Here is a 13873-nt window from a genome sequence, read left to right as displayed (position 1 = left end):
TAGGTCAATATCATCTAATATCCCTTAATATAGTTCAGTCGGTTGGTTTCTCAGAGAGCATACATACTGACAAATGCACTGTAAATCACTTTGGATCAACATCATCTGCTAAATGCATAGTTGAAATGTACCATTTAGTTATTTGTGTCAGTCTTCAGATCATCATTATTCACTCTTTCTATAACCGACGTGCACAAAAATCACAATGAATTCTTGGTTCACACAACTACCGAGTGAATACCCAGCAGGTGGCACAGTGTGGTAAATCATGACTGCGTCCCCACCTCCTCTTCCCTAAGCTTAGCCACTAAAAGCACTCATACTCCACATATCCAGATGATGAGTGCCGGGATAGAGGATAAGTCTTAATACACACTGAAGCTTTGCTAAAGAGCAGTAATAGACACACACACACACACCATCAGATTACAGCTCCACACACTACTGCACACTTTGTACTGCAGTGGATGACAGTTTCTCTTACTTACTGTCATACACACTGTTATTCACACAGCCTGGTACAAGTGCCAGACCAACAAAACTACATACGAACATTTCCTGAAGAAAATATAATTTCTGCTCGTTCAAGTAAAGCTGACTATCATGAGGTTAGGCGGATGTCGGTGTTTTTTAGCACAATGCTGTGTGGTTGATAGGATCTTGTTCTGCGTTGAGCGCATTGGCCTGTTGCTGCAAGACATCATTGTGTCAAGGCCGGTCTTTAAACGGCAGCATTTTTTCTGGATTAAAAGTTAGTTAGTGGGTTAAAAACAATATAAACAATAAAAACATATTTCCCATGAAATAAAATGACTCATTCTGTGAAATGGATTATTGGTCATCATGCCCACCCCTAACTGTAAGTGTAAATGTTTTGCAAGATTCATAAAGTTTTATCTTCTAATGGTCTGTTTTAGAGTACATCTGTATTCTTTTATTGCTTTGAAACAAAGCAGTCTGACTCCCAGTGTGTGAACTAAAAGTTATCTGTAAATAAATATTGATATTTTAATGGACTAGCAACATTATAGCAAACTATGTGATTTTAATACTAAAGGTTTTATTACAAACTGTAGATCCAGCTTAAACTATAAACCTCAATGTTCTATGTTACAGTGGTTATTGCTTCTCGTCTCTATCAACCAAAGGGTTTTTGCATAAAAATGCAGTTGAAGACCCCTGCACAATGATATTCTAGTCGGTAGATATGTCCTGTAAAGAACATTAGTATGAGCATAAAAACAAAGATCCTTGACTTAAGAATCAACACTAACAGCAGCATATGATCAAATGAAATCTGTTAAATACTACTGAGGACAAATCACTGTGTGTAAGGGTTTACAACGGCTTACAAACTGTCTGCTCTTCTCACTGAATCCAGATGTTCACTCAGTATTAGAGCTGTTGAATAAACAAAACACAGCAATATTGCAAATGTGCATTTATCAATATGCATATCACAATGGTTTGCAATAAATAAGATTTACTTTAAATACTATAAAAAGTAACATAATCAAATGATTTCAGTATAATTTCAATTTGAAGATAAGTTGCAAGCCCCGTCAAATGGGATGAAAGTAACACACAACAATACTATATACTACTAGATAGACATGCAAATATATATTTTAAAAAATAATAATTAAAATCTATTTTTTCATTTTAAATTTCAGTTTTATCAAAGTAACCCAACATACAAATGTGAATTGTTGAGAATAAAAATTATTTCAATAGTATAAACAATATGAAAATTAAATTAAATTAGCATAACAAATTATGTTTCTTTCTTGAATAAGAACGGGTCAACCCTACAAATACTGACTCTTTGCATGAATGTTATTGTCAATAAATTTTGCTGCATCCACTTACAAAAATAAACTTTTGATATATTTACAAAATATCTCCATAAACATGATCTTTACATAATATACTAATTCTTTTTGGCATAAAATATAATACAAATCTATCAAAAAATAAAATCTATCATTTTGACCCATGCAATATATTTTTGCCTTTTTCTACAATTATATCCGTGCGATTTATGACTGGTTTTGTGGTCCAGGGTCATAAATGAAGTATAATTTGAAGTATAATGATCTGGTGTTTACTTCAGTTTCCTACACAGTGACTGAGATTTCGATGTATCCCTCCCACTCAATTGTCATTTTACAGAAATGGATTAGATTGTTTAGAAGGAGATATAGAGATAAAGACCAGTCAATCCAGTGGTTTCTAAAAGCCATGTGACAAACTTGAAAGCTTCTGGAAGATATTTCTGTGGTCCAAACATGCTAAAGTAACGCACTATGCTACCACAAAACAAATACAGACCCTCATCTTTTCTCTCTTATTAATCGACTTAACTACAGCCTTAAAAAACTGAATAAGTCTTGATAAAGCACAATTTACGCTGATGAAACGCTGTTTAAAGATATAGTTCAACCTAGTGATGTTAACAATCAATCTATTTCTTTAATTAATTGACGAAAATAATTAAATCAATACAACTTAACACTGGTTGAAAGATTATGCACATGTGTGCAACGCTTGCAAAAAACACATACAGGAGAAAAAAAGAGACAGTTCACCCAAAAATGAAAAATCTGTCATCATTTACTCACTCTCATGTTGTTACAAACACGTATTCATTTCTTTGTTTTGATGAACACAAAGGAAGATATTTTGAGAAATGTTTGTAACCAAACCCTTCGTGGACCCCATTCACCTCCATTGTAGGAAGAAATAATACTCTGAAAGTAAATGGGGTCCACAAACCCAACATCGTTTTCATTTTTGGGTGAACTATCCCTTCAAGCAATCAAGCACAACGATGCTCAATGCCAAGCACACACCTGGGCTTTTTAACGTCATGCGAGACGAGGCTGCCAACGCAACGAAATGACATCCGCAGTGGATCTGATACAGAAAATGCAAATACAGTTAGCCTACTAAAAGAAAAGACCCTTTAGGGAAGCCTGCAAGCTTAGCATAAAAACGCTGCTAATGCTGCTATACACAGAGAGGAGACCAGAGGCCAGAGATTAAAATCGAATAAATTCGGACATAACATAAGCTGGAGGTGATGACGGGAAAGTGCCCTTCATAAGCTTCTTGGATTAAATTACAGCAAACAGTGTATCAACGACTCAAAAAGCAGGGTGAACAACTTGAAAAATAACACTTGATGAAAATAAAACCTTGATTTCGACATGAAGTGCCCATGTCAGGCAGAGATATACACCGTGTCTGTTATTCATTATATTTCATTACGAGATAAGTTTAAATTGATGATTTTATCAAAACACCAACTACATTGACAAATTTTACAATCCCACTAGCATGTTATTTAGAGAAAAAATATTTTAATTTGCATGAGAAAGCTGGCATTTTGATTGCAATTCATGCACACTTGTATGTCTGTATGGCTATATGCCACTGCACTAAAGGCTTATTACACTATTACAGTTAACTATTATTCAACTGATTGATCGTTAATATAATCGAATCGAATATGGGGAATTGCATGAATTGACATCACTAGTTTAACCAAATATAAAATTTCACTCATCATTTACTTTTATTAATTAATATCTTGGCACCTCTTGGCTTTGTAGTGCCATCAGGGCCGGCGTCAAGGGGGGGCATTCGCGGGCAGTGCCCCCTCAAACAGGTTGTTGTGTCCCCCTACAAAGTTTTTTATTACTTTAATATATTAAGAATAATTAAAATAAATTAAACATTGAATGTTTCATGACTTGTAATGTAATCAAATGAGGAAAATATAGTTGATATATGTTTTCTTTAATTAAAATAGACCAGTTTCTCTGATTGGATGTATTGCCGCGTCTCACCCATCTTACGTCTTTAGCATATGTGACTTGATGATACTAGCAACGTGTTTTTCGCGGCATTTTATGGATCGTGTGAAATATGGATATTAGAACATTTAGAACGAACCAGCACCGCCTGCATCATCTGACTTCATGCAAACACAGACTGGCTCAAACTCAGAGATTAGAGGTCGAGGTGGAATTTATAAATCTACAGGACACTGTTCTAAGGAAGTTTAATGTTCATACACGCCGTCTTCAGCTATTTCAAAGGTAAGTAAGCTTTGTTTTAAATTACGCAAGCTTAAATGTGAAGTGTGGCTATAGACCGTTAACAGCATTACGACGTGATTATGGTAAAGCAGCTTTTTTAAAGCTAGGACGCGGTGTGTTGTTGCGAGGGCGGTTTGTTGTTGCGTCGAGCTCAGCTTTTGCGCATAGTTTGTGGTCTTTTGCACTTTATACGGGGAATGAGCTGTCTGTCTGTACCAGTTGTATGAGTGTGTGTGTGCTTGCACTTTATTTGTTATTTTAATGTCTTGTTTTTGCAAGTTATGGCTATTGCGTGCCCCCCCGTTGGAAGCCAAGTGCCCCCCCTGTTAGTTATGGTCTGGTGCCGGCTCTGAGTGCCATTGAATGAGGATTTTAATGCTCTGAAAAGTGGATTGATTCATTAAAGTGGTTTAATAAATGTCTTCTGAAGAAAAACGAAAGGCAGAAAAGCATCCATGAATTTAGCTTATTTAGTGATCAATATGTCGTATATTAATGTATGTGAATAACTGCAACCTTAGTAGACAATATGGGGCCATGTTGAATCTCATTGGTTCATGCGTGTCATGTGACGAAACAGACAAGATTCCTCAGAAACAGATATCATGAATACTGTACGCTTTCCTGGCCAACCTGTGAGAAAAGGATCTATAATAAATAAAGAAAGCTGTCTGTATGTGCTGTCAATCCAGGTCAGAATCATGCAAACACAGACAAGTATCATGCGTATCATTAGACAGCTTCCTCTATACAGGCAATAATCTAATCTTGACACACATCACGACAGAAATGACCTGCCTGAGTCGAGGTGCTTGTGATAATGTTACAGCGATGTTGAGTGTTTTATTTCAATGGGTTTATATAGTTGAGTTTGCTTTGTTGAGTGAGTGAAGCAGAGATCTGGTGTGCACAGGTCAACTGGCACTTATATGAGCACACGAGTGTGTGACTGTTACAGCTTAATAGAGCTGGAGTTATCCAGTCCTGTTAACCTTAAAAAAACCACACACGCTATTACAGACACTAGTGCCATGCAGTATATGATCACACACACATAATGACTGCTGAACCATACACTGAGCATGCAGATGGCATCTAATCCCTGCCACCAGAAAGCATTCGTTCATCAGAGTCAGTGTGGCCCAAAAAGCACTTCGGTTATCTCGGCAGCCATCTTGGCGAGGGTCAAAGGCAGGGGTGGCGCACGTTGGTCCTGTAGAGTTTAACTCCAACCCTGATTAAACCTCAACTGCCTGTAACTTTTTAGTGACCCTTTAGACCTCTGCAGGACCGACGTTTGCCACCCCTGGTCTAGGGAGAGTTAAAGCCAAGTTTTGGTTTCTTTTAAAACTCCTTTTGTTAGTGGAGAAGAAACAAACATGCTGCTGTCACCTGCTCCAGGTGTGTGTGTATGCGTATTCACAACTGGATGGGTTAAATGCAAAGGTAAAATTTCAAATATGGGTTAGCATACCTGTACATTGGTCATTCACTTCACTTCATTTCGCTTCACTTAAAACTATACACGAGTGCTGAAATAACCATGTTTAACATCAATGTCACTGGTTACAGTTTGGGTGATCATTGCTCTGGTATACATCAACACATCTTGTTTCTCTTCACAAGATTATGTGCATGTCTTCAGTGCATTTTGTGGAGATTTTTATTCAATGATTGACACAAGTCAATCGTAAAGTTTGAAGAGCACCTATTTCATTGCTAAAAAAAATGTATTATGTGTTTTTGAAGCTTTGGTTGTGTAATATAACGTGTTCATGTTTCAAGTGTAAAAAACCACAGTATTTGATGATGAAAGTAAACAGAAAGATCGGTTTTGACAGGTTTTATTGGGATTGTCCTTCTTTTTAATAACCTGTCTCGGGAAATGTATCAACTCTCCCGGGACACTGAATGTTCTGGTTTTCAAAAAGCTATGTGAATATGTAATTTAGAGCGCACACGGCAGAGAGGAAGATCTTGCGTCTGTGTGTGTGGGTGTGCCTCATTAAGTGCATGTAAGACAGAGAGCATCCTGATTGGCCTGTTTCGGTAAATCAACCAATCAATTGTCAGTGTGGGTGGGCTTTTATCTCAACTCCCGTACCGAATTATCTAAAAACAAGAGAGCCCCAAAAGCGAAAATATAAGACACGTTCTACGCCAGACTACATGAAAGTGTACCCCTGTCTTAAAAGAGTTAAAAATAATGACAATCTTGCATGCTGTACAGTTTGTAACTGTGACTTCAGCATTGCCCATGCGGGGTTAAATGATTGTAAAATACATGTTGAGGTGAGTTCAACAAGTTTAATTTCATGCAGTGTTTCCGCTATATACATTCAACCGTGGCGGCCCGCCACTCCTAAAACATCCCCGCCACGCCTGCGGTTGTGGATAGAAGGGATACAGCAAACGAAATCTCGTTGGATGAGCACTGTTTTATCCTAATCCTTTAACCAAACCCAACTCTAAACACAAAATTTCACACGATTGTAGGATGTATTTGTATCCAATTTAGCCAGAACCGCTGTTTTCATCCTAATAATCCTACCTCCAAATCTAATCCTTAACTTTTTGGCGAAATGTCCGCTCTGCGAGACTGGCTGTCTAGAAATAAATTCCTTTCTGGATTTGCGTTGTTCACTCATTTATAAATAAATCTCCTAAAATATCATAATTTCCTCCATGGGTTTAGTTTAATGCACAAATAGATTTAAATCAACAGAGGATTATTAAGCTACGTTTCTGTTTTGAGAAATAATAATAAAATAAATAAGCCTATACGAAATATGTTGCACTTAAATAATTATTAAATTGACAAAACGAATAAAAAAGTATTTGAGTTTCTGTTCTTTTTTTGTGACGCGCTCTAAAACCAAACCAGCAGAAAGCACGTCATGTTTTTAATGATTATAAATAAGCACAAGGTTTTCTCCTTATTGTGAGTTTACACAAATAAAAATACATCATTTGAAGTTTCGAATGTTGTTTTACTTTTATCTTTATGACTATAAATTTAGGGTGATTTAAGCTGCAAGGTCATCACGCATATGATGTTCACCGGCGCATATCTACATCAACACAGCGCAGGGCTGCGAGAAAAGACATTATTAAACTTTTGATTTAACATATTACGAGTTTTTTGGACATTCATTTGGAATCACTGTACTCATATTATCAACTTATCTGTCATTAGTTATTCAATATAGGTTATAAGCGCAGCGCACTGCTGAGCGCTCAGCTGTCAGTCAATCGTCTGTGCTTTAGATCTACACTGACAAAGTTTCACATTAAATGATAAGATATTTGTCCAAAAACAAAAGGCTGAATACTGAATACTACTTATATGCGACTGCAAGACATTAATAGTCGAATCTGTTTGTAAGGAAACTTACATTATTCCCGTGGAAGAGAAGAACGTTGGTAATAGAAACTTGAGGCAGACGGTGAGACTGTTTTATCTGTTTTCAGACGAAACAGCAGGGTCGGGGTACCCGCGGGTGAACCGCATAATATTTGATCTAACGGGTGTAATAGGCTATTCGCGTGTCATTTGTGTTGTAGATGCAGGTCGGGACTCAATAGACAAGAGTAAAATGCGGGTCTAACATCCAAGACCAAAATTCGACTCGTTTTTAAATGTCCCGTGCTTATTTGTGTTTAAGATCTGTCTGAAGACCGGTAATGGTTTATATTTAACTGCGCGATTTGCGGTGTGACCGGCTCGGGGTCACAGTCTTTATGTCAAATGGTACGGGTGTGAAATAAAATTGCTACTGATGTCGGATAACTGGTCGGTTGTTCTGTCAATCACAGCGGTGCGGATTATCAAACAGGACTGCATGACTTTGTAACAGCTCTGTACGCTAAACACAAGGACGAACTTGCAATGCACACTACATTAAAACTACAATGAAATATCCGAACTACGTACGTAGCTGTGTAACGGTTTTTTTAAGAAAATACAGTTTAGATCAAACATAGAAAAGCAATATGCTATAAATATAAGGAAAAGTAAATGACAGCGTGAAAATTATAAAAAAATACATGTTAGTTTACTGTAGCCTATATTCTACATTCAATTTTTTTTACATTTATAATCATCATGGGCGCCCCCTGCCGCCACAGCTGAAAAAAATCCTAGAGGAAACACTGTCATGTGCATTTTTCAGGCCGGCTAGTTGCTAATTAGACCTGTTTAAATGGAATATAAATAAAAACAGTTTACATAAATAGTATAAGGAGCTTATATAAATTGTTAAAGTGATTTACATATTTTAATATAATTAACAAATAATTGGGTAAAGTTCATTAGTTAACATTAGTTTACTACATTAGTTAACATGAACTAATAATGATCTGCACTTATGCAATTTTTTTAAATCTTTGTTAATGTTAATAATACATTATATAAATCTTGTTAACATTGGTTAATGCACTGAGAACTAACATGAACAAACCATGAACAGCTCTATTTTTATTAACTAACGTTAACAAAGATTAACAAATACAGTAACAAATGTACTGCTATACGGTTAGTTTATGTTAGTTAATACATTAACAAATTAGAATTGTAAAGCGTTGCCAATAATTGCATAGGCCTGGGGGGGGGGGGGGGGGGGTTAGGGGGCTTGTGAGCAAACCAATTGGTCAGGTCATCGATATATCCAGGTTTTTTAGCAGACACCGGTGGCTCATAATTTTAAGTTCATTACGCTTGTGACTTTGTAGGTTCAAAAGCTGAATGAGCTAGGATTTAGTCCAAAACACAAACTTTAACTAATATTTACTTGAGATGTAGCTGTGACACAGTTCCCAACAAGATGTCAGCCCTCTGCGTTGGTGCGTATGAATGCAATCTGTTTCTTGTGATATATCGGCAGTACAGTATTTGTGTGTCAGATTTCACTCTCACTCCGACATTTTCTCTCTTTTCCTCATCACCCCTGCTTTGAATTCTCAATTTTACGAACTTCACTCCTACTCATTCACTGATAGATTAATGCTGATTTATGTTGTTTTTGGTTGTGTGTTTGTCTGTGTGTGGTATCTGCCTCACAAGTGAGCTTGCATGTTTTTTACCCAATTTATTCCTCTCACAAATGGCAATCTCAAATTTTCCACTTCCACCTACGCCCTGTGGCTCACCCTGTTCTCTATCCCACCCCCTCCTTCTCTCATAAACTCATACTTTACCTCAAACCAATAATGCAGATGACTAATCTGGTAGTATTTAGGCCTCTCCAAGGACAACATTTTGTAGCCAGACCTCTGGCATAAACTCTGCTTCACTTGCAAATTAATCTAGCTAAGAACTTGATGGTCAAATAAATGCAAATGAATGAAATCAAATAATTTAAACAAAGATGTAAATTGTTGTATATAAAATAAGCATTTGGGATCTCCAAATATTGATTTATTGTTATTATTATTCAGATATATGAATGTACTGTAGAGCAGGATTTGGGTCTTTTGTATGTCATTGTAATGGGTTTACCCACCAAGATGGAAAAGAAATTAAAATGCTAACTATAGCGCCTGGTGAAGTGTAATGTCAAGGTTATCTACAAAAAAAAAAAAACAGTCTCATCAAACTGATTTCAGAACCGTTTACATGAACATGTTTTTAACAAAAAGAAAACAGGAAAATGTTTATGCTTTACAGCTTTTTGCGGTCTTGAAAACCTTTCGAAAACCGCTTCTAAAGCTCATGATAATGCAAATGCTGATGTTATGGCTTCGGCCTGCAGGACTGTCTTAGTGCTACTCAAGATACTGAGTTTATTAACGCTGCTCAAACAAAGTTTACAATTTTTCCCACTTTATAGTCCAGGGTCATTTGTAGTAAACCTACATAATTGTCTGTACCAACAAAGCTGCTCATTGCTTTTGCTGTCTTGACTTTTTATATTTATCACTCTGTATAAGAATGCATATGTAATGCATGCACGTAGTGTTTCTTTACTAAGTCGCTTGCACTTTAGTGGCGCTACAATGTTTTTAGTCATTTCGAGGATCTGTGTAAACAGGGATTGTTTTGACAATGTTGTGGCGTGTATGAGAACTTTTCTGTTTTTGTAAACATTGTTCCTCAGAATGGTGCTTGCCAGCATTTTGCTATTTTTTGGTACAACTCTCACAGTGAGTTATAAAAGTAGCTGCAAACTCTTCATGATCTTCTAATGTCAAGAGATGAACTTGATTTAAACAAGCAGTGACTTATCAGTAACCTGTGATGTGTTACACATTTTCTCTACTCTTTCTTCACTTGTTTCCCAGCATCATCCTACATCAAACCCCAGGTCTCCATAACATAACCACATTCATTAGCATTAAAGCCATACAAAAGCTGCAGTTGGTTGTAATGTTGCCCACACATCATTTTCATGTTATTGTTTTCCAATAACTGCATCCTGTAATTCCACTGGCTGGTTTCAGATTAGCTCTACACACTGAGCATTATCATTATGGGCTTTATATAATAACTGGCCACAGACCAGTGAGAAACCCCTTGACAGATTTCTTGGTAGTACAGGAGACTCCTATAATAAAATATAATGTATGATAAGAGTGGTTAGGTGCTCCGTATGGTGCTGCCCACACACTCCAGGCTCTCGTTGGTATTTGCAGAAGCAGAGTGGAGGCCAATTTGTTATGCTGCCCTATTACTGTAACAGATCTGAGAACAGCCTTTGTAAATCAGCCAGGAGAGAAGTTTGGTTATGCCGTCACCAGCTAATGGAAAGCCTTGTATTGCTTCTACAACAGAGGTCTTCAACCTTTATCAGGCCAAGGAACCCTTAATGGATAAAGAGGGACCCCCGGTACTGTACATGTATCAAATTAAGACTGGAACTATGTTATGATGTTTACGTTACAAAGATATTTAAATAATCATTTTTGATATGCACACATTTTTTTTGAAAACCGCAACCAGTAAAAACAGCCCTGAAATATTTTAGCTAATAAAAACAATATTTGAATATTAGTTTATTTTAAATAATTAAGTAAGACATATGTTTCATGTTTTTTATTTTGTCACAATTTTACAGAATAATTAGGAAATATCCACAACAAGCTAAGCTTATATTCTGTTAATATATCTGCATTTTCATTACTGTATTTCTTTAAAAAACTAAAATGGCGTTAAAACCACACATGGAGCCAAGGCTGAGTCAAATCCTTGGTGTTTCAAGTCGGTTGTTAGTACAAATTCAGTACTGTTTAATCTTACAGAAATTATATAACACCATATATTATACCCTTACCCCAACCCCAAGTGAAGTTTAACGTTTGAGGACTTGACATAAAGTACACTATCATCATGTAAACAGCCTTAAAACACCAAGTGAGGCTATGAATAGGCTATGAATATCTTCTTTATTTAGTTTGACATGTTTTTGTGAAGAAAGACAACCAAATGAGTCTACCTGCCCCTGCTATTCGGTTTAAAAACAACAGACGGATCTAACAAGAATATCAGAATTTTTACAAATAACGTAAGCTGACTTGATATCTTATTGCTGACGGTGCAAAGTTACAATCTTAATTTAACAACACTTCACAGTTATGGAGCTATTGGTTTCTGTTAGCTGTTAAACAGCCATCTGCAGTTATCCGCTTCATTTTTTTCACAGAGCACCGCATACACTGTTAAAAATAAAGGTACAAAACTGTGACTGGGGCAGTACCCTTTAAAAAAAAATCTAATATAACAGGTGCATTATCTAGCTGATATAACAGTTTACATGACTATAAACACAAAATATGAGAAAAAAAGATTTATATATAAAATTAACTTTTTTAATGCATAAAGCCCAGTTTATTTGTGTGTGTGCTGTGGAATAAAACAGCGGATGCTTGCAGTTCTTATTTTACTGCTTCATTAATCACCCTGTCAGAGTACTGTAGGTCAGTTCTCCTGCATGAATTTCAACACTATACCAGCACATCTGTGTTTTACATCGGATTTTCTTTCAAGAACCTGATCTTAAAATAGATGTGATGAAACCTTTTTACTTTCACTTATTAAAATCAGATCATGTTTAAGTGCACACCAGTATGGAGGCACAAGGGCAATTCAGTTCTTAATTATACGTCAGTGGTGAACTATTATTAGTTTAATTCTCCAGTACAATAATGCTGCAAGTTGAAACATTGCTCAGCAACTATACAAACAACTAGATTTCGCTGAGTTTTTTGTCTCTAAAGTTTCACTGTAGCATTGTGTTCCTTAGGAAGATGAATACATCTTTATTTTAGAATGTTAAGGTTAAAGTGTTAAATATAATTATACCATGGTCTGTTTAAATACTCGATTCTGATTGGCTGGAAGGTGTGCATTAAAACCGTTTATTACACGGCTCTCTGGAATGCTTGATTCTGATTGGTCAGTTGAGACATTTGCAGGTTCGTTCTTTTCGAATAATAACCGCTCCAAAATAATAACGCATAGCCGGTACTACTTTTACAGTAAGATCGCTCCGCGCCAATAAAGATCAATAAAGATTACTGTCTGTTTGGCGCCATCTTGTGACAAACACTGGACAACCACGACAAGACACAGAGAGCTTACTGAGACTGAACTTGACAAAATAGAGCATGACAGCTACGAAGCCAACACACAAAAAAATACACAAATGGGCATTAAAACTTCTCAAAGACTGGCTAAAAGAGAAAAAATGGAGACAGACAAGTATGAAGCAGAGGATCTTAATAAGGTATTACGATCATTTTATGCATCTGTGCAAAGTTTCGCGGAAGGATAAAAATGTTAATTTAAAACAAATATGCCAATAAAATGTTTCAAATTCATATTCATGTCCGGTTTTTTTCTTATGTGACAAGTAGCCGTGTAATAAGCGGGATAATGTAGAGGCAGCCGGTAGTTATCGGGAAATAAGCCCCTTCAGTGTGATACAAGACCCTCCGCTTCGCGTCGGGTCCTGATCACACTGTCGGGGCTTATTTCCCGATAACTACCGGCTGCCTCTACATTATCCCTTACTTAACGCACAGGTAGTTCCAGTCAGTTTGATTAAAGTTAGAAATTAATCCACTACTATAAACATTGGTAACCATAGTAACACAGTTACACTTGCAGAGAGAGCGAGAGAGAGATTTCCAACTGTTTGATTTTTGTTTTCATTTAATTTAATCCATTTCAATAAATGTAATGTGTCCTTATATAGTAATCGTGGTTAGAGACGTCGGTTTTATTTCACACTTTACATAATTCATTTAAATAAATGATTAGTTCAAATAAAGATTGCCTTGTCACTGTCAGTGTTGGCTGTCATTCATAAATTATTTAATGAGTTTAAATAAATATGATAATTCATTTAAATAAATGCAATACAATGGCACTACTTTATTTAAAGCGGACGGAGTGCGAGCCTTAACTTAAGAAGATGACCGTCATTTTTTACCTGTCGGTTAAAATTACACTGTAAACATTAATTACAGCTTTAACTTGGCAAATAACCAAGGTATAAGCGGGATAATCCACGGCTAGCCATGCATTAAAGGGTTTTAATGCACTTCGCAGAGGCAACCACCCTCCGCTACGCGTCGGGTGGTTCTTCGCCTCTACGTCGTGCATTAAAACCCTTTAATGCATGGCTGGCCATGGATTATCCCTTACATAATGTGAGTTTGTGTTGTTGTGATTTTCATTAGCACACAGCGATGCCTTTAGCAAAGGTCACATCATGACATCATCATCATTACCAGCTTGGAGCTGATAAGAGAGTGTGTGCGCGCGCGTATGT

General features: G+C 36.6%; 1 protein-coding gene across 3 annotated transcripts in view; it reads right to left on the bottom strand.

Annotated features, from left to right (window-relative positions):
* Positions 1–13873, bottom strand: part of prkcab (protein kinase C, alpha, b) — a 157035-nt gene that overhangs the window by 131428 nt on the left and 11734 nt on the right. The window contains exon 3 of one of the 3 annotated variants that reach the window (XM_065249960.2): positions 1353–1401. The exons of the other annotated variants lie outside the window; for them this stretch is intronic. The gene's annotated coding sequence lies outside the window, so the exon portion shown is untranslated. The remainder of the gene's footprint in view (positions 1–1352; positions 1402–13873) is intronic. 3 annotated transcript variants of the gene reach the window in all.

The sequence above is a fragment of the Paramisgurnus dabryanus genome, chromosome 3, assembly GCF_030506205.2.
Source record: "Paramisgurnus dabryanus chromosome 3, PD_genome_1.1, whole genome shotgun sequence".
NCBI lineage: Eukaryota > Metazoa > Chordata > Actinopteri > Cypriniformes > Cobitidae > Paramisgurnus > Paramisgurnus dabryanus.
The sequence above is the reverse complement of the archived record's forward strand: the minus strand, read 5'-3'. Positions and strand labels throughout refer to the sequence as shown.